Source organism: Pogona vitticeps, chromosome 1, assembly GCF_051106095.1.
Source record: "Pogona vitticeps strain Pit_001003342236 chromosome 1, PviZW2.1, whole genome shotgun sequence".
Classification (NCBI taxonomy): Eukaryota; Metazoa; Chordata; class Lepidosauria; order Squamata; family Agamidae; genus Pogona; species Pogona vitticeps.
Window position 1 is genome coordinate 114,476,761 of NC_135783.1, and position 22,328 is coordinate 114,499,088.

Genomic DNA, 22,328 nt, shown 5'->3' on the forward strand with positions numbered 1-22,328 from the left:
TCTGCAGAATTAATTGTAAACCGCTCAGAGAGTGCTTGAAGCGCTATGGGGTGGTATATAAGCAGCACGCTTTGCTTTATTACTGCTAAAGTTGGTTCGCTGTCCAACTCTTCCAAGACAGGCAGGCACTCAGTGTTATTTAGTGCCTCTTTGGTTGCTACATTCTCTCTGGAATATAGCTCAGAGTAGTTCTGCACCCAGCATTCCATCTGCTGTACTCAGTCCTGGATGATCACACCTGTAGCAGACTTCAAGGGAGCAGATTTCTTCTGTATTGGACCTAAAGCCTGCTTGATACTGTTGAACATTCCCTTGATGTTACCTGTGTCCACTGCTATCTGTATCTGTGAGCACAGCTGAAGCCATTAATCATTGGAACATTTCCTGGCAGCTGTTGGACTTTGCTACAAGCAGCTCAAAGAGTCTCAAAGTTGTACTCACTAGGACAGGCTTTTTATGCTGCTAGAGCTCTCTTACCCTCGATGGCTGGCATCAACTCCTCTGAATGGGCTTCAAACCAGTCTGCCATCTTTTTGGTCTTCTTGCCAAATGTGGACGAGGCGGTATTATATACAGTGTTCTTGAAATATTCCCATTGTTCAGCTGCATTTGCATCAGTTGGGCCTGGAAGTGTTTCCTCAAGCACTTCGGCAAATTCCTCCACTTTTCTTTGATTGCAAGTCTTGCTGTTGTCAATATGTGGTCTTCCTTCCTTTTTCGTATGATACAATCTCTTTGTTCACAGTTTTACTCTACTATACACCAGGGAGTGATCAGTATCACAGTCAGTACTCTGATAACTGCATGTGATCTTAATACTAGGAAGGCTAGAGCATCTAGTGAAGATCAAATCAAGCTGATGCCAATGCTTCAATCTTGGATGTTTCCAGGAAACTCTGTGTTGAATTTTCATATTAAAGAATGTGTTGCTGACACAAAGACCATAATAACAGCAAAATTCCAGCAAGCGTTGGCCATTTTTGTTCATCTTCCCAATGCAAAAACAGCCTAGACAGGTGGGCCAAGAATTGTGAACAGCACCAACTCTAACATTAGAGAATGAACTTCGGCTCTCTCTCCAGCATTTTTTTGATAGTAGCTGCCAGATCATCATAGAATTTGTCTTTGTCTTCTATTGTAGATGACAGTGTTGGTGCATATGCACTAATGAGGGTGACCAGTCCTGCTGATGAGTGGAGCTGCAGAGACAGGATTCTTTCATTCCCCTCAGTAGGTGGAACAATGGATCTCAGCAGAGTATTTCTAACCGCAAAGCCAACACCATGTTCCCTGGTCTCATTCAATAGTTTTACCTGCCAGAAGAATGAGAATTTTTTTCTTTGACAAAGCCTGATTCTAGCACCATCAATAGCTCATGACAGTATTTTATTGCTGGGGAAATGTGTTTTCTCTCTAACTGCTTGCAGTTAACTCAGAAGAAATAGGGAAGTCTTAAGGGGTGATCGATGACATAAATGTCCCTGGAAATCAAAAAGTCCTGGAAATTCAACCCTAGCACTGTGGCAACCCTGGAGAAGCAGGTGAAGTTTTTGGGCATGTGTTGTGGAGACAAAGTAATGGGAAACAACTAATTTGCACATAAGCCTTCTGAGATGTACGGGCAATCGAGTTGATCAGAAAGCTGGTAACCCTAGAAGGAAGGAGAGGAACCACCTGAACTGTCACTGACAACGCTCACTCTTAGAGAGGGGCAACAGAGGTTCTAGAGACTTTCCGACTCAGTTACTTTATTCAAAGGTCCAGGGAAAGATGGCAAGATTAAAAAAATAATCTAATGGATTTCAGGGGAAACATACTGCTGGGTCAGTTTTCAATTTTTTGTGCCAAGTTCTTTCCTAGCAATTTGCACTTGGGTGATCAGAAATTTGTCAGAAGACGAATTTTTCAAACACTTGCTATGTACCATCAAGTTGGAACTGGCTTATAACAGGTTTTTAAGATAAGTGAGATATTTAAGGAGTGGATTTACCAGTTCTATCTGGCTGGATAGCTCAGTGGCTTAGGCTGTGGAGCCAGAGACTGGGAGTCCAATTCCCCAGCCTGTGTGGCCATGGGCAAGCTGTTCCCAGGGTGCTCTCAGAAGAGAATAGTAAACTCCTTCTATCCTCTACCTGCAAAATCCTGAGAAGGATCATCATAAGTCAGAATTGACTTCATGACACACATTCATTATTATTATTATTATTATTATTATTATTATTATTATTATTATTATTATTATTATTATTATTATTATTATTATTATTATTATTATTATTATTATTATTATTATTATTATTATTATTATTATTACCAGTTCCACACACCCAGGTGAGCATCCATGGCTGAAAGTGGATTCAAACCTAAGTCCTAGCCTGTCACTCTATCCACTACACCATACTGGGTATCCTTTTAAATACTACATCTCCATAAATAAATACTGGACCAGTTGAAAAAATCTGCTTTTCATTTATCTGATAAAGAAATAGAATCCCAATGGCTCTGCCTCAAATGGGAACAACACTCAAACAAAACACATTTTTCCCTAGCTGGCAATACTCAATTGCCTTGTGAGCAGGGCTGCCAATTCAGTAACCTTCCATTCTCTAAAGAGGTGAGGGGGGTGAGAGGTGGAAAGGAATGGGAGGAGACTGGAACTGTTTCCGACCAGCAAACTATAGAAACAGCACAAGGGGAATCCTAGTATGTCTCCTTGCAGCAAGGCAGGGTACCAGCATGTCTAAAGGAGGTAGCAGTTAACACCATCGTTTAAAAGCCCTTTTGGGATGCCATTGCATAGGAAAAAAGGATAATGGGATATTCCATTAAAGAAAATAATATCTACAGCATTCCATTTCTGGGCGAGGCATTGGAACATATGGTAGTTTCTAAGCTCCTGAGTTTCCTAGATGAAATGGATTACCTAGATCAGTTTGGCTTCAGGCCTGATCACGGAAAGGAGACAGCTTTGGGTACCTTGGCGTTGGCATATGCTAGGAAGTAGAAAGAGAGAGTGTGTCTCTAGTGATTCCGCTGGACCTCTGAGTGGCAGAATCACCAGACCCTTCTCTTTAGGCAAGCCTTCCCTCAGTAACTAGCTTCCTGTGTGTGATTTTAGATGGATTGTTATTAATTACTGCTTTGACTGGATTTTCTTCAATTTTTGTGTTTTCCATTTCTCAGAGTAACATTTTTTAAAAACAATGTGTATACTTATCATTCTTAATTTCAATACTGCCTTTTAATAATGAAAGATGCTTCTGTATACTCATTGTCCTTAGCTTCAAATATTGTCTTTTAATTATGCTACCCACCATTGTATACTCATTGTTTTCAATGTTCAAATACTGTATTGTCTTTCAGTGTTGTAAGCCACCTTGGGTCCTTTTCAAGGAGAAAGATGAGATAAAAATATTTTAAACCAACAAACCAACAAGCATGCATACAGTGGTGCCTTGCATTAGAACGTTAATTCGTTCCAGCGAAATCGCTGTAGAACGAAAACATCGTAATGCGAAAATAAAAAGCCCATTGAAACACATTGAAACCCCTTCAGTGCGTTCCAATGGGCTGGAAACTCACAGTCGAGTGAAGATCCTCTATAGGGCAGCCATTTTCGATGCCTGTGCAGCGAGGAATCCGTCCCAGAAAACAGCAGGGAGCCATTTTATTTACCTGGTGGCCATGTTGAAACCACCAATCAGCTGGAGGAAAATTGTCATTTTGTGAAGAATCAATTCCCGAAGCAGGGAACCGATCATCGCAAAGCGAAAAAAAAACCATTCAGACCATCGTTTTGTGATCGCAATTACGATTGCAAAAAGATTGTCGTAATGCGGTTTCATCATAATGCGGGGCAATCGTAAAGCGAGGCACCACTGTACGTACGTACGTACGTACATACGTACGTACGTACGTACGTACATATATACATACGTACATACGTACATACATACATACATACATACATACATACATACATACATACATACATACATACATACATACATACATACATACATACATACATACATACATACAATTGATTATGGTATCTAGAGATGGGCACTGACTGGAAAACCAGTGGTTTGTAATGGTTCATGGCTCCTGGCTAACCATGAACCACAAACCACCACAAACCCCCAGAAAAATGAATCAGTTCCCACTTCATTTTTCTGGTTAGTGCCGTGGGGGTACCTGCTCCTATCACTGCCTCTTCCTCTGCCATGGGTGCCATCCTCAGAGGCAGCAGGCCTAGCTCCTTGCAGCGAAGTTGGGCCTGCAGCCTCTGTGCATGGGCCTGCCACAGAGCTGCCACCCTGCCACCCGCCACCCTGCCACCAACAGGTAGGTAAAGTACAAGCTTTAGGCTGGATGTTCCTTTCTATGCCTGTTTTTGTAACCTCAGCTGCCTCTTAGCCCCATTCTCCCCCCCCCCCAGCAAAAGATAATAAATAAAATAACATCACAAAATGCCACTTATGGAAGCCTCCAATAGCAGCAGGTCACTGCCCAAGAACCCTTCTTGTGACAATTGATCAAAACTGGAGGTGGGCTTTTAGTTATTTCTAGTTTCAATTTTTTGCACTATTTTTGATTTGTATTCTTGGAAATCAACTGCAGTGGAAGTTCCCCACGCCCGCCTAAACTGCTCATTTGAACCCTAACACTTGAATGAAATGGTCTCCACTGAGATGTGCTTCACATTTTTAAAAAGAGGCTTTTCATTTATTTCTAGAGTAACCTTGTCCCTGGACAATTAGTGGTTTATCTCCTGGGTGATCATTGACTCAGAAGTGTCACGTCCTGCCTGTATTTGGCCAGGACAGGATGGTGGTGTGTACAGCAACGCTCTTGTATGATGCTCTGATTTCTCCAGAAGTTATTGCAAATATTCTTTGGTGTTCCATGGTTGTTTGTTGTTGTTGTTTTTTGTGTGTGTGTACAAAGCAGGCAGGGTAGTGGTGGTAAAAATCCTTTAAATAACTCAAGACTCGAGATTGGTTGAAGAAATACACTGGCTTCCTGTACCTCTGCACCAAAATCTCAAGTGTACTTGCCAAACACGGTGAACTGGTTTAAGAAGGTTAAACAAGTTCTCTCTTCTTTTAGCATTCAGCACTGCTGCTCACAATCAGTAAAGCTACCATAGCCCTATTCAGGTGGTAAATCCAAAAGTATATAGCAATTTGGCTCTGCCCTCGGCCATGATGACAGCCTAACGTCTTTTCAGATTTAATGCCTGAACATTACATTCAGTTGAATGAAGCTCTCATATCATTCTTTCAGGAGACAGGCCAGAAAGGTGTAGAGTCACTTCCCATGGAATTTAGAAGGTGTCCCCATCAATCTTCTTTCTCCTTTCCTAGGAATCAAGTTTATCTGTGCACTGCTCCCTTGTATATGTGAATCCATTTGGCCTTTCCAGGTTTTCCTAAAATAGGTTTTGAAGGCTGCTCTTGACTAGTGTATTTTTCAACCAAGTTTAGGATTAATAACAGCTTTGAGATCACTAGACAAGCTCAATTGGGCCAGCTGGAAGAATTTACCAAAGACGCTGTCTAGTGGAGTCCACTGAAGGTGCATGAAGTATTTCCATTTTACCTCAGTGGGCTTTGGAGTGTCTCCCAAGTTGCTTTATGTGCCAGAATGACAATATTTTTTAATAAACTGCATGTGAAGTACTTTTAATCTGGAAATTTTTATAGTTTGGAATGAGAACATCATTTTGATAGACTCCTCATAAAGAGAGAGTAAAGACATACACTATATAATTATACTTCTGTATGCTTCCTTTAAAATAAACATGAAAATGGGAAGATAACACTTTATTGCACCAGTAAAATACAATAAATAAATGAACTTTTGAATTTTTTTATCAAGCTGGCCATTGCAAAGCTTGTGGGGGAGGGGGTAGAATCATCCAACAATCATCCAGCTAGATACGGAAGCTTCAAGATCTGTAATTTCCGAAATGGATGCTCCAATCCTAAACAATCACTTTGAGGTGAGTTGGTAGTATCAAGTTTCACCTCTGGAGACCTAGAACCAATTGTTTTCCTGCACTCCTATTTTCCATACACAATTTATTCATTTATAATATGTATAATATTGATTCATATTATTTATATGCCACCTTTCTCCCCATAGGGGACCTAAGACATTTCATAACAACCAAAATTATAAAACAATTGGCAGTTAAAAAACTATAAAAATATCATATTAAAAACAATTAAACATATACTAAGAAACTAAGATTTAAAATAATTCTAAACATTTAAACATCTGTATGATTAAAAACAAAGCATTACTGAGATCTTACTGCTTAAAAGCCTGCCTAAAGAGGAAGTTCTTTGCCTGCTACTGGAAGGACAAGAGGGAGGGGGCTAATCCAGCTTCTTAGGTCGGTGCATTTCAAAGCTTGGGAGCAACCACTGAGAAGGCCCTCTCTTGTGTCCTTGCCAAATGAGCTGGGGATGGTGGTGGAATCAGGTGAAGGGCCTTCTCAGAAGATCTAAAATGCTGACAAGGCTCATATAGAGTGATAAGATCCTTCAGTTAGCCTGGATCCAAATCATATAGGGCTTTATAGGTACTAACCAGACTTTGAATTTCAGCTGTGAATACACTGGCAGCTAGTGAAGCTGTTATATATAAAAAAGGAGTTACATGGTTGCTGTAACCAGTGCCAATCAGCAGGCTGGCAGCAGTAGTTTGGACCAGCTAAAGCAGGGATGTCCAACCTTTCACCTTCCCTGGGCCACATTAGAAAATGAAAATTTGGTTTGGGCCTCATGGGGGGGGCAGCCCTAGCTGTCCTCCGCAGCCCCGCTCCAAGCGCGCTTACCGGCAGCTGCGATCTCAGACAGCAGAGGCTGCCAGCTTTGACTCCAGTGGCTTTATGGGTCCGGGAGGGGGTCCACTTATTAACGGGGAGGGCACAATGCAGTCACGCAGCCCCCCCGACCCCTCTCCTCCCACTCCTTCCTTCCTTCCCTCTCTCCCCCTCTACTGTTGTGACATGCCCCGGCCACATTCTGGCCGCAAGCGCCGGCAGTGTAACTTGAAACTTTGGAATTTCTTTAAAAATAAAAAATTGTACTCGGCCGCATTACAAGCTGACCTGGGCCGCAGGTTGGACAAGCCTGAGCTAAAGTTTCCAAACACTCTTCAGAGGCAACCCCGTGTATACTGTAGTGCAGGGGTCAGGGAACTTTTTTATGTTTTACCCCCTAAAAAAATTATACGTATACGCCAACATTACCCCCTTGATTTGAAAGGAAGGAAATCGTGCATTGTTTGAATTCAAAATCTTGTTGAATCTACACAGGTTCTGTACCGAACTAGCAGGATATATCATCAGTATCAATGGCTGCCAGGCTGTGTACCAAACTAGCAGGATGCACCAGATTTGATAAAGATGTGCACTATTTTTGCTGGAACACATTGCACACAAGCCATGGGGTGGTATAAGGACTAGTAAGGTGTCCAATGTGCCTAGCAAGTTGCATTAAATTTTTGCTAGCTCACAGAGGATTTAATCATCATCAGTGGCTCCCAGAGTGGTGATAGCAATGACATGCTTGCTAGAGACAGCCAACGCAGAATTGGGGGGGCGGGATTCCCTACCACTTCAATCATTCTGTGTGTGGTGTGCAAAAAGGAACAAACCAAGCTAAAGGTCATGTCACCCACCCTGGTGCCACAGCCCAACATCAAAGGACCAACGCACTTTTTTATCATCATCAATGGAAAACTCAGCAGTGGCCAGAGGACTGGAAAAGATCAGTCTACATCCCAATCTCAAAGAAGGGAAGTGCCAAAGAATGCTCCAACTACCGCACAATTGCACTCATTTCACACGCTAGCAAGGTTATGCTCAAAATCCTCCAAGGCAGGCTTCAGCAGGATGTGGGCCGAGAACTCCCAGAAGAACAAGCTGGATTTCAAAGGGGCAGAGGAACTCGAGACCAAATTGCTAACATGCGCTGGATTATGGAGAAAGCCAGAGAGTTCCAGGAAAACATCTACTTCTGCTTCATTGACTACGCAAAAGCATGGCAGAAAGTGAGGAGGAATTAAAGAACCTCTTAATGAGGGTGAAAGAGAAGAGCACAAAAATGGTCTGAAGCTCAACATGAAAAAAAAAAACCAAGATCATGGCCACTGGTCCCATCACCTCCTGGCAAACAGAAGGGGAAGATATGGAGGCAGTGACAGATTTTACTTTCTGGGGCTCCATGATCATTGCAGATGGTGACAGCAGCCACGAAATTCAAAGACGCTTGCTTCTTGGGAGGAAAGCAATGACAAACCTAGACAACATCTTAAAAAGCCACCCTTCCCCCCCCCCGCCTTAATTCAAGCCTTCTTTTTTGCTTGCCTGTTCTTTTTCATAGTTTTGAGTCAGTCTCTCTCTCTCTCTCTCACACACACACACACACACACACACACACACACACACACACACACACACACACACACACACACACACACACACACACACACACACATCCACCCTCCCTCCATCCATTTTCTACATACATTTAAATAAGCTTGATGAAGCCCTCGGTCTCTCACACCTTCCTTCTCTCCTTCCCTCGTTAACTTGATCCTTTCCCTCCTCTTGCTTGCTTGCAGTCATCTCCGGTAGAAGCAGTCATTCAGAAGCCCCGGATTGATTGATTGTGCAGAGCTATTCCACAGCTGTAACCAATCAAGCAGGCTTATCGCTGATCTCTGAAAGAACTGAGGATTTACAAGTGCCCTGCTGCAACCAAGGAAGTAAGAGGGACAGGTGGCTTACAATTTAAGGTTTGGCTGCAGAGCGTAGGGGTGTGAGGGATGGGGGTAGCGTTCTGTTCATTTCTCCCAGGATTTTCACTTTTACCCCATTTGGGGTAATTTACCCCATTCCCCGACCACTGCTGTAGTGCATTGGAGTAATTCAAATGGGATGTAACTAAAGTATGTGTCACCATGGCCAGACATCTCAAAGATGAGGTGCATAGCTTGGGTGTACTTCTGGACCCAGCGCTATCAATGGGATCAGAGATAGCATCTGTGGTCCATTCCACTTATTTCCACCTAAAGTGGATCGCCCAGCTGCACCCCTACCTTGACACCAGGTACCTCACCATGCTGGTTCATGCACTGGTAGTCTTGAGATTAGACTACTGCAATGCCCTCTTCATGGGGCTGCCCTTGGGACTGCTACAGAGATTGCAACAGGTCCAGAATACGGCAGCCAGATTACTGAGTGGAACACAGAAATACAAACACCCTGGCCGCCTTACACTGGCTTCCTATTTGCTTCCATACCAATTTCAAGGTAATAGTACTAACCTATAAGGCCCTAAACAGTTTGGGACCTTGATATCTGGCCAAGCGCCTCCTTCCAGTTAGATCTTTTCAGGTCCAGTAGGCGAAATAAATCACTCAGACACATTCAGCTTCTTCCAGCACGTGTATTTACAGCATATGTACAAGTGTAGAAAGCGGCAGCATGACAAATCACACACCTGTACAACATGGTAGCTCATTATTACTTCTGCTCTTTTCTGTTCAGGCCTGTAAATTTTCGATACTCTGACAGATCTGCCTGCCCTATAAGATCATCCCAAGCAGAGAGTTCTGACCCCAAAAGAGGCCCAGAAAACAACTACTAGAAATTGGTCCTTCTCGGCGGTAGCTCCACAACTATGGAACTCTCTTCCACCTGAAGTCCATCTGGACCCTTCATTGGACACATTTAGGAAGCTGTTAAAACCTGGCTATTTAAGCAGGCCTTCTCTGAACAAACAACTGTATGATACAACAGTGTTTGCTAAAATATCATTCATCACACTGCCACGCTTTTGTCTTTTATATTTTATGCTTTTAGTTGTAATTTATTGTATTTTATTTGTTTTTACTGCAATTTATGATATTTGATTTATGCCCCAATTGTATTATTATTATTATTATTTCGTATATGTATTATTTTGTTATTCTGTTTTTGGTTTATATGTTGTGAACCTCCCAGAGTGGCCCTGACTGCCAGATGGGCAGTATATCAATCAAACAAACAAACAAACAACAACAACAACAGACACAGCAAGTACACCACCTTAAACTGTGCAAATGCACTCCTGGCCACCACTGAAATTTGTATCCAAGCTCAGGGTTGAGTCTCAGAGCACACCCAAGCTGTGGGTGACTTTTCAGGGGGAGTGTGACTCCATCTGGTACAGTTTGAATCTGAATCCGTATCCTCTGATTTACCTTGTTACTGGCCAGGAGCACCTCTGTTTTTTCTGGATTATGTTTTGGTGTACTTTACTTGTTGTCATCCAATCTATCACTGACAACAGACACTGGTCTAAGCACAGAACAGCTTCCTCAGATTTAGCAGCAAAGCCCAAAACTCTGGACAATCTATATGGTTTCATATAGATGTTGATTAACACAGGGGATGAACTATGTTTTAGATTGTATTTTTTATTTTTTTGCCTCCCTGCCCCCAGCTCTGCCATGTGCAGTCTGATGAGGAGCCAATGAAAGATTGAAAGATCACCTGTTTATGGCATTTTAGTGATCCAATGAAGGTACTTCCACCCCTTATCTTGAACCTTGTACATGGGCCACAAGTCTGTTTTTCTTTTTCTTTTTCCAATGAATGATCTTGCACAGCAACTCCTAAACATTTGATATTTGTGGCACACTTCATGAGATTCAAGGCACACTCTTCTTAATACCCAAACAGAAATATTAAAATGATACAGTGAGACGTATAAACATTCCTCAGCTGCGGATTCTTCTGCAGTCAGGAAAGGCTAAAGGGTGCTCAAGTGAGCTATTGCACTTGATTCACTGTTGTGAATGTGTGTTTAATCTTTTAAAAAAAAATCTCTCTTGGTGGAGCCTGCTCTGCGGTCCTTCCTCTTACTCATTAAGGCAGATATCAGAGATTGGGACATTCCATCCTGGACAAGGATCACACACTCACTTCCCAGTCACTTGTTGTACAAGCCTTGCCAGAGAGAACACTACTAGGCATGGGAAGTTCAGATTTTTTTTTTCACGACAACTGCCACAGTTCACCAGGAATTCCACCAGCCAGAATTCTGGCACCTGTAGCCAAAAAATCCAAGTCCTCAGAGGAATTTCAGTGCACACACCTAGACCCAGCATATTCTTCTTTGTGCCATTGTAACGGGAGAGAGCAGGTAAGATTTGCTAAGCTCCATGGGAACTACAAGGGGTTGTTTGATCAGAAATCTCTCTGTTCATTAGGCTCTGTACACAGTCTCTCTCTCTCTCTCTCTCAAAAAAAATAATACTAATAATAAAATAGTCAAATCTCTTGTAGTCAAAGCCCTTGTAGTCCCCATAGAGCTTAATTTGTAATGAACAAAATCCAAAATCCCATGCCTAAACCACTACATGGTGGCAATCTTCATGGATTGCTGCCTTGTCGTGGCGAAGGGGCTTGAGTAACTCAGAGAAACTATGGGCTATGCCGTGCAGGGACACCCAAGACGGACAGGACATAGTGGAGAGTTCCGACTAAACGCAATCCACCTGGAGTAGGAAATGGCAAGCCACTCCAGTATCTTTGCCAAGAATGCCCCATGATCAGAAACAAAAGGCTAAAAGATATGACGCTGGAAGATGGGCCCCTCAGGTCGGAAGGCGTCCAACATGCTACTGAGGAAGAGCGGAGGACAAGTACAAGTAGCTCCAGAGCTAATGAAGTGATTGTGCCAAAGCCGAAAGGACGCTCAGCTGTGGACGTGCCTGGAAGTGAAAGGAAAATCCAATGCTGCAAAGAAAAATACTGCATAGGAACCTGGAATGTAAGATCTATGAACATTGGGAAGCTGGAGGTGGTCAAACAGGAGATGGCAAGAATAAACATCGACATCCTGGGCATCAGTGAACTAAAATGGACAGGAATGGGCGAATTCAGCTCAGATGATTATCATATCTACTATTGTGGGCAAGAATCCCGTAGAAGGAATGGAGTAGCCCTCATAGTCAACAAAAGAGTGGGAAAAGCTGTAATGGGATACAATCTCAAAAATGATAGAATGATGTCAATACGAATCCAAGGCAGACCATTCAACATCACAATAATCCAAGTTTATGCACCAACCAGCATTGCTGAGGAGACTGAAATTGAACAATTCTATGAAGATTTACAACACCTTCTAGAACTGACACCAAAGAAAGATGTTCTTCTCATTCTAGGGGACTGGAATGCTAAAGTAGGGAGCCAAGAGATAAAAGGAACAACAGGGAAGTTTGGCCTTGGAGTTCAGAATGAAGCAGGACAAAGGCTAATAGAGTTTTGTCAAGAGAATAAGCTGGTCATCACAAACACTCTTTTCCAACAACACAAGAGGCGACTCTATACATGGAAATCACCAGATGGGCAATATCGAAATCAGATTGATTATATTCTCTGCAGCCAAAGATGGAGAAGCTCTATACAGTCAGCAAAAACAAGACCTGGAGCTGACTGCGGTTCTGATCATCAGCTTCTCATAGCAAAATTCAAGCTTAGACTGAAGAGATTAGGAAAAACCACTGGGCCACTCAGGTATAATCTAAACCAAATCCCTTATGAATACACAGTGGAAGTAAAGAACAGATTTAAGGAACTCAATTTGGTGGACAGAGTGCCTGAAGAACTTTGGATAGAGGCTCGTAACATTGTCCAGGAGGCAGCAACGAAAACCATCCCAAAGAAAAGGAAATGCAAGAAAGCAAAGTGGCTGTCCAACGAGGCCTTAGAAATAGCAGAGAGGAGAAGGGAAGCAAAATGCAAGGGAGATAGGGAAAGTTACAGAAACTTGAATGCAGACTTCCAAAGAATAGCAAGGAGAGACAAGAGGGCCTTCTTAAATGAACAATGCAAAGAAATAGAGGAAGATAACAGAAAAGGAAAGACCAGAGATCTGTTCAGGAAAATTGGACATATTAGAGGAACATTTTGCGCAAAGATGAACATGATAAAAGACAAAAATGGGAGGGACCTAACAGAAGCAGAAGACGTCAAGAAGAGGTGGCAAGAATACACAGAGGAATTATATCAGAAAGATTTGGATATCCCGGACAACCCAGACAATGTAGTTGCTGACCTTGAGCCAGACATCCTGGAGAGCGAAGTCAAGTGGGCCTTAGAAAGCCTGGCTAACAACAAGGCCAGTGGAGGTGATGGCATTCCAGTTGAACTATTTAAAATCTTGAAAGATGATGCTGTTAAGGTGCTACATTCAATATGCCAGCAAGTTTGGAAAACTCAACAGTGGCCAGAGGATTGGAAAAGATCAGTCTACATCCCAATCCCAAAGAAAGGCAGTGCCAAAGAATGCTCCAACTACCGTACAATTGCACTCATTTCGCACGCTAGCAAGGTTATGCTCAAAATCCTCCAAGGTAGGCTTCAGCAGTATGTGGACCGAGAACTCCCAGAAGTACAAGCTGGATTCTGAAGAGGCAGAGGAACTCGAGACCAAATTGCTAACTTGCGCTGGATTATGGAGAAAGCCAGAGAGTTCCAGAAAAATATCTACTTCTGCTTCATTGACTATGCGAAAGCCTTTGACTATGTGGACCACAGCAAACTATGGCAAGTTCTTAAAGAAATGGGAGTGCCTGACCACTTTATCTGTCTCCTGAGAAACCTATATGTGGGACAGGAAGCAACAGTTAGAACTGGTCATGGAACAACTGAGTGGTTCAAAATTGGGAAAGGAGTACGGCAAGGCTGTATATTGTCCCCCAGCTTATTTAACTTATATGCAGAATACATCATGCGGAAGGCTGGACTGGAAGAAACCCAAGCCGGAATTAAGATTGCCAGAAGAAATATCAACAACCTCCGATATGCAGATGATACCACTCTGATGGCAGAAAGTGAGGAGGAATTAAAGAACCTTGTAATGAGAGTGAAAGAGGAGAGTGCAAAAAACGGTCTGAAACTCAACATCAAAAAAACTAAGATCATGGCCACTGGTCCCATCACCTCCTGGGAAATAGAAGGGGAAGATATGGAGGCAGTGTCAAATTTTATCTTCCTGGGCTCCATGATCACTGCAGATGGAGACAGCAGCCCTGAAATTATAAGGCGCCTTCTTCTTGGGAGGAAAGCGATGACAAATCTTGACAGCATCTTGAAAAGCAGAGACATCACCTTGCCAACAAAAGTCCGAATAGTCAAAGCTATGGTTTTTCCTGTCGTGATGTATGGAAGTGAGAGCTGGACCATAAAGAAAGCAGACCGCCGAAGAATTGATGCCTTTGAATTGTGGTGCTGGAGGAGGCTCTTGAGAATCCCCTGGACTGCAAGGAGAACAAACCTATCAGTTCTAAAGGAAATCAACCCTGAATGCTCACTTGAAGGACAGATCCTGAAGCTGAGGCTCCAGTACTTTGGCCATCTCATGAGAAGAAAAGAGTCCTTGGAAAAAACCTTGATGTTAGGAAGGTGTGATGGGAAGAGGAGAAGGGGATGACAGAGGATAAGATGGTTGGGCAGTGCCATCGTAGCTACCAACATGAATTTGACCCAACTCTGGGAGGCAGTAGAAGACAGGAGGGCCTGGCGTGCTCTGGTCCATGGGGTCACGAAGAGTCGGACACGACTAAACGACTAAACACACACACACAAACCACTACATCTTCCTAGCTCCCTTCCAGAGTGTGGCGACTCACATATTGACAGAGAAAGAGACTCAGTCCTACATGTGGAATCCCTGCTCTGAGGGAAAAAGGCCGTATTTGGCTAAAACTTTAAAACCTCCCTCATCTCTACTGGCATATAATCTAGGAACTGAGGCCAACTGAAACTTTAGGGACGGAAACCATGGTTCAAACATTGGCTTGTTGAAGTACAGCATAATAAACTGAAACTAACCACAGTGAATCCTTGTTGGACACCACCACAGGCTGTGATTATTTTAAACCCCAAAGAGCATGGTGGAATAAGCTTCTCTTAGCCACGCTGGAAGAAGGGAAAGGGAAGGTAAGCATGTAAATCCAAGTTTAGCCCAGACTCCTTCATGTCATGCTAATCCATGGTTTAGTGTGTCATCTGAATTGGACCATAGAGTGGTGAATGTATCCAGCACAGCAGCTTGAGTTAGCAGCACCCTTTAGCCTCTCTTGTCCACACAACAGTATGCTCTAGTATGCAGCTAAGGAACTGTAGGCCTGGAAATCCAACTTCTACTGTGTAAAAACAGTCATTTCCAAGGATTTTACTTTCAGTGAACAGTGTCAAGGGCTGAATAAGGGAAACCATAAAAATTATGGAATTCCTTTTTTTAAAAAAATCATATCAAATGTTGCTAAAGTGTTCAAGTAGAGACTTTGAAATAGAAATCTCTATAGGAGAAAGGTCACCTGCTGAGCACTCTATTGCAATTTTGTGGGAAGTCTTGCAAAGAAATAAAGAGGTAATTTTCAGCAGAGGGCTTTCTCTCAGCCTTCAGCTAGCATGTCAGCCAATGTGAAGCTTGAAAGAAAAGCCAGTTGTCTCATAGATCGGGGATCATTCATGTGGGCAAATCTTCCAGTATCTTTGAATGTGTATTTGACCTGCCAGTGCAGTTTTATATACTGTATATATATAAAAAAATCTTTACACTGAAATTTAACTAAATTGACAAGGAGCCATTGAGATTTGTTTTTCTTTAATTAGTGAGATTTATAACAACTTGTGACTTGGGCCTACACGAGGTAAAACATGTGCACCTTGCTTCTATTTCTTTTTCTATTTCTGTTGAAAATGGCATTTGACAGATTGGCTTATAGTCTCTTTAACATCTGTTTAGCTTCTAAATCATATTTCTGTTTTTTTTAAAGCCCTTGATTTGTTAGGCAGGGAATAAACTCCTCAACCTTCTTAATACAGAAGCTCAGTTGGTGTCTGCCACTGAATCTGCCAGGCTAAAATTAAAACCAGATGGTAATTACTAGGAACAAAGATGAGTTTTTAGAGACAACAGATTTCAGTGCATTCCACAGTACATAGTGTTATTTTTCCACAAAGATTAATAGCTATTTTAAAGCCATTGAATTTAGTGACCTTGCATATCACCAAATTACCTAGAAAATAAACCAATCTTTTATTTCATGTTATGATCATAGAAGATCTCAGTAAATGATCAACTTTTGACTGTCCGATATTTTTACATTTAAAAATCCAGATGATCATCACCTATAGAATAATACATTCATGGAACTGTAGAGGTGGAATGGATGCTAAGGGTCATTGTTTCCAACCATCTGCTGAAGCAGGAAGCCAACAGCCTAAAGCATCCCTGACAGATAGCCATCTGTCAAAAACCACCACAAAATAAGTCCGTCACCTTTCAAGGTAGTCCTTTCAATTGTCAAGTAGCTTTTATTGCCTGAAAGTCCTTAATGTTTCAATCCTGTAATCAGAATTCATCAGCCCAAGTGCTATATTCCAGAACTGTATAAAACAAGCTTGCTCAGTCTTCAACAGATTTGAAGATGGCTACCTTATTACTTCTCAGATTTTCCTTTTATCCTAAAGTTATCTTGCCTATTTACAGAAAGGTAATGACTGAGAGACTTGGCCATCAAATTTGCATGTGCACGATAAGAATCAATAATGGCTTCCTGTTTTCCATTTCTTGACCTGCACTACTGGTATCTCTAGTTATTTAGAAGACTCAGTACCACAGAAAACCTTTCCACTTTCAGAAGCCAAACAGAGCCAGGCCCTGCTGATACTTAGATGGGAGACCACCAAGCAAGACAATGGATGTCTAAAGTAGAGCTAGGAAAGAATCCTTTCTGAAAGCAGTTACAATTAACAATATTGGGTTAGATGGACCAAGGACAGATTCTCATGTCCTTACTTTCAGTGGATGATATAGTTCAGAACTGTGAAGTCTTGTTGGGGGAGGATGGATCTGGGGTCTATTTTCACCCCTAGAAGGGCCAAACCAGCCCATTCCCATGAAGCCAGAAGATCACTTTTGGTTTTTAAATTATAAGTGGTGGAACTTGCTTTACAGAAAAAGCAGGCCCTTGCACGGTTCTCCTTTTTAAACATGGCAACAGAGGACTCCGTGGATTTTCAAGAACTGTTTTGAAGGTCATATGTAGACGACAAGCTGTATGATTATCTCTCCTGTTATCATCCCAGGCAATAATATCCTGATGGTCATGGTGGGGAATCTCAGTATCAATAGCTCCTACAAAGAAAGCTAACAACCCATTAAAATCATTGCAATAACAACATATCTGATGTAACATATCTGGTTACCTGTTGATTTGTAGCCACACTTTTATTTAGTTTGAGATTATAATATAATAAGAGATCACTCCCACTGCTATGAGTTCTTGCATGGATTCTCCAGTATGCCAATATGTTCATGACTGACTCGAAGGAAAAAATTGTCAACTTTTTCCCCCAAACGTCTCTACTCTTTACAGCCAAGCCGTATTATGCCACCGGATTCATTCTAGCACCTTAGACAGAAAAAAACATTTGAAGACTAAATCAGGCTATCATAAACAGTGGTGTAGTGGTGAATTCTGAAGTGATGGTGCTCATGATGACAGTCACTGTAGTCGGCACCCCCTCTCCCCTAGAGTCCAAGAATGCAGGTCTCTGGATCAATCCGTATCAACAAATGGGCAGCTGGCTTTTTGCACAGGTAATGGCTCTTGATTTCCTACTCAAGATTGAACTATTGACAGAAACCCTGCATTATAACAGAGAGAACATCAGGGATAAATTGATCCTGGAAAACAGCTGGAAACTGCTTTCCTCACTTAAACAGGAAAAAGACAGTAAGGTGGCAATATTCCTTTCAAAAGAAGGCCCAACCGAATATATCTTGACTTGCAATGATCAGCATGGAGTAGATGCAGTGCCTGTATGGACTGTGATCTGCAATTCTGAATCAACCTCCCTCCCAAAAGTGCGTCAAAATTACTGAGGCACAATAAATGCTGAATCTGTATGGAAATTGTTTGTACATCGCCCTTCAGGAACAACCAACAGTAACCAGATATTTAAAATGTTTACAATACAGTTATGCTGTGCTACAACTATTTCCATGCCACAAATCAAACAAAGTTTGATATTAGATATTCTAGGAAAGCAGAAGAATTTGTCTATCCATCCCTCCTCCGCGGGCCTCCCAGATGTTCTGCTGCTCGCTTCTCCGTTTGTGCTTTTTGCTCTTTCCAAACCACGTGTGTCCAACTGAAGAAGAGGTGAGAGCCAAGGTATCGATGGCACCGTTCAAAAAACAGTTTTAGTAATATGCATAATCAGTGTTCACTCAGCAGCAATACCATCCTAGTCAACTCAAAGAACATGGGAGATAGCTTTAGCAGATGTGGTGGGTGCTTGAACAGAAAGGGGGTGGGTGGGAGAGACTTCGAAATGTTGTGCAGCAAAAAGCAGCAGAACTTGGCAAGAGGTGGAAGGAACTGAAGCATATCTCCGAAGTTTGTTGACTCCAGAAGGTGGGAGGATAGTAGCAAAACTGACAATGTCTACCATACTGAAAAAGAAGGCGCTAACTAAGGTTTGGGATACAGAAACACAGAGCCTCTATTGCTGGTGTGTAGGCAGGCAGCCATACCTGAAACAAAATTGTGTTGACCAGGGCACAGGTAGAGAAAGACTCCAGATTCCATGGCTATATTTATGAAATCACTTTGGTGCCCTAAAATTCCTTAACAGAATGATTCAGACGTTTGCTTTTCAAGGCTGTAATTTGGGAGGGAGAACTTTCCTAGAGCAAACTGGCACAGACTTATGTTTTTTATTCCTCTGATTACTTCAAATATTGCCTCTGGCAAGCTAACCTCTCTCTCTTTTTTTATTTCATAATTTAAGGACGATGATCAATTGAGCATTTCTTACCTGCAACATCTAAAACCTGATGACATGAGACCAGATAGAAATTAAACAGTCCACATCTTTATTAAAGTAAAACATGGCATTACAGGGGAGAAAAAACCTTGACTGAATGAAATAATTAAATGTTGTTTTATTTCTGAAGTGGGAAATAACTGCCCGAACTCCAAACTAAACCTGATTTGTAATGCTTTTTATTCTGTGCTTATCTTTACCTATTTGACGTGAAGGGAAGCAGAAGTCTTTGTCATCTCTACCCCCCACCCCTAGCTGGTGTTTGATAGAAAAATTATCTCAAGGGCTACCTAGATGACTCCCACCATTCTACCCCTTCCCCAGGTGGAATGGCTTTAATAGCAGGTGAAGCCAGAAGTCCTTTGCTAAAGGTGGCTTAGATGCTCACCAGGACATCCTGAATATCTTCCTTCTCAGCTTACACTCATTGCTACATGTGACACATTATAGCCAATCAGCAGAACTGAGATAAAACTGAGCCCCAAGACTAACATTGTAGAGTAGGCAGCAGAGGAGAAGCAATGAGTGATGCCAGTTGAGAGATAAACTCCTTAAGTTCCTATTCCACCATAAAAGGTGATTGCAGTGGGTGGACAAGAGCATTGGACTAGGACTCGGGAGATCAGATCTACACTCAGCCATGGGAACTCCCTTGGAAGGCTCATAATGGTAAAAACACTCCTCAAAATCTCATATTCCCCAGGAAACCTACCAGAGTTACCGTAAGTAAGAACTGACTTAGCTTTCATATATACAGCCATATTGCTGAAGGGTCACAAGTAGGTGGGAGGTCATGCAGCCCTTGCTTTATAAGGAGAGTTGTATCTCGGACACAAGCTACATAAAGTCCCATGAGACCAGACATCTGCTGAGGCCTCATTCTAAGAAGAGGGATAGGACCATTTTTACCCCCTGCCTTAAGACCAGAACAATGGGCATAAAACTTGATAATTTTGAGCTTCTTGGAAGAGTAAGCACTTTCGTAGCGTGCTCCACCCCATCTTGAGAGTTCTTACCAGGTTTTTTTTTTAATTGTACATTTTTGCTGCTGATGTCTTTCTCCTAACATTGCTGCATTGTCCTCTGGAAGCTTGATTCCAAATTCTAAAATATGACTAAACCTCTAGTGTCAACAAACACTGACATTTTGCCTGGCCTGAATATACATGGCTGTCATCATTTTGTAATCAGGCTGGTAAACAATCATTTTCAACTATGTAACATATGTGGACATAAAACAAGAACAAATTAAACCCATTAAAATCGATTCTACTAGCACACCATGGAAGCCCTTGGGAAATTCTGTTGCTTCACTTAAAGACAGGAGAGGAAGACCAAAATAAGGGGCAGTCATATCATGTGTCTGAACAATGAATGAATAAATCTGATTAAACAATGAATGACTTGAGGTAGTGCATGACAGTCAACTCTATTAGCACAGAACCACAACAAAGAGTCTCTTAGTGGGTTCACATAAAAACAAATGTACGCAAATGCATGTGATGGGAGATGACTTGCAGCGGAGGTATGTAAAGAAACTGTAAGCCTGTAATCTTAAAAATGCTTACTTGAGAATATTAAACTGAAAAGCTCCCTTCTTAGCTCACAGACATAACAGTGTGCCACAAATGAATTAGATCGCTTGGAGATACTTACAGATACTTTTATTCATTTTCCTTTAGTTGAACCCTACAGATAAACTCCAGAATGGCACAATCTTATGGGACCTTTAGAATTAGCCTTTTATTGATTTTGTGAGGCCCTGTTTGCTAGTGTTTTGAACAACTGGACAAAAAGCAGAGAGCTACTTTGGATTTTCTTCTGATCTGTTCCAATGATGGGTCTCCGTTTAGCCTGTCTCTCTGAATATGAAAATTTTGAATAGAACATTGAAATTTATAAATAAAACTGAATTCAGCTGAACTCAACCAAAAAACAAGTGTTGTGTTCACATGAGTATGAGAGGAATAGAAATTAAAAAGTCATAGGAACTCTCATCTCCAGGATGTAGTAGAGGCAGAAACCAAGTTCATGTTTAAATGGCAGCTGAATGTGGTATCTCTTTACACAGCCTTTCCCTTACTGATAATTATTCTGACTGCCTTTGGAAGTGGAAGTAATTTATTCTTTAAAATTATTTTAAATGTAAAGATTATTTTTATACTTACTATTTTCATGTGACCCACTTGAAGATCTCACAGCATGAAGCCATATATTCACATTATTACCAAATACTAGTTTCAGTTCATTTCTAATAAAATTCATCATAATTCATAACTTTCCTCCTAACTGAATCAGAAATTTTGAATATTTTAAAAATCTGAATGTGAGAGGAATTAAACTGTCAGATTTGTTTATCCAGTCTTACATTTGGAATACATAGTCCTGAAAGTGCATATTGGATGTAAATCTGATGCATGCACTCAGGTTAATATCAAATTGGAGTTGCCACTCTCTTTTTTTATCAGAAATTTCTTCTTTTTTAACACCTCTGTGCAAGGCAGGTACAACATGATCTTTATGCTGGGAATAGCTACACTGATGGAATTTGACCTGTGTATAAGGTGAGAATTCTGTTTCAGTTCAGTTTTTCAACATTTTAAAAGTATTTATAAATCTCATATCTGGGACAGGAGGAATCTGCAGTTTTAAAAAATGAAGAAAGAAGAAAGAAAAATCGATGGATTTTCTCATCATTACATGACACGTGCACAGTGAAAATGAGTAATCCTAAATCAAGCTACAAGGGACAGACTAAAAATATCTGTTAAACTGCAATTCATTCATTTCACAGTATAGTTATCTTAAGATCAGCAACAGAGTACCCTAAATATTTTCCCTCCCCCCCACAGAAATACAGACTCTTGCCATTTCTGACATAAGATTCGTTCGTTCATTCGTTCGTTCATTCGTTTGTTTGTTTGTTTGTTTGTTTGTTTGTTCTTCCTTCCTTCCTTCCTTCCTGTTTACAGACTGGCCTATTTGTCCACTGTGGGATACATAAGGACACTCTCGGGAAGTGATGTAAAGGACCCTTGACACTGTGGGTAATAAGTTCAGAGTTCTCTTTGTTTGATTTGCAGCATCGAAATCATTTTCGTTTTCACACAGCATAACTATAATATAACCATTGTAAATGTCATGTTGCAGTTTATTATTTATGAAATGTTGGTGTACAAATAACTTCCATACAGATTCATTCAATATTGAGCCCCTGTGACTTTGAGGCAATTCCAAATGGACATTATTTTATTTTATTTTATTTTTGAGTGGGGGGGTGAACCAAAGCAGGTTCATTCAAAAGTGCGGGTCACAGTCCATACTGGCACTCCATCTACCCCAGTGCAAGTCAAGATATGTTTTTGTTGCCTTTCTTCTGAAAGACACATTCCCAACCCGCCCCTGCTTCCTGTTT